Source organism: Eimeria mitis, genomic scaffold (assembly GCF_000499745.2).
Source record: "Eimeria mitis Houghton genomic scaffold, Emh_scaff712, whole genome shotgun sequence".
Lineage (NCBI taxonomy): Eukaryota > Apicomplexa > Conoidasida > Eucoccidiorida > Eimeriidae > Eimeria > Eimeria mitis.
Genome location: NW_013575184.1, coordinates 1,727 through 2,236, shown reverse-complemented (window position 1 = coordinate 2,236; position 510 = coordinate 1,727).

Sequence of the window (510 nt, the reverse complement as noted above, 5' to 3'; positions counted from 1 at the left end):
ATAAATATATTTTTTATATTTAAATTAAAGATTAAAACACCTGAAAAGTTTTAAATTTATTATTTTTTTTTGATGAAGAATGTTATTTATTTATCTCGGCCTCAGGCCGGTGAGACACAGACGATCGATTCATATGCGGGCTGCGGGTACCACTTGGATGGCCCCACGGCTGCTGAGGCACTATAAAGACATATTAGAGTTCGTGCATTTGTTTGTTTTGTCATTTTGGTTTTTGTTTGCAGGAAGTTTAAACATTTCTTTTTGTGGTTTAGTTCTCGTAATTCATTTGGTCTTTGCTGCAGCGCGTGGCGTGCTGTTTCTACACAGCAGGAGCAGCAGCAGCAAGGCCCACGACAACAACCCTTGCATATATTCCGTGCAGGTGCTGTGTTGTGTTGAATTTGTTGAATCTGTTATATATATTTTCTCTTTTTTAATTCTTTTCTGGTATCCTTTATTCTCTGCTGTATCTTTCGCGGCCCTCAGAGGCCTTGCAGCTCCCCCCCTGCG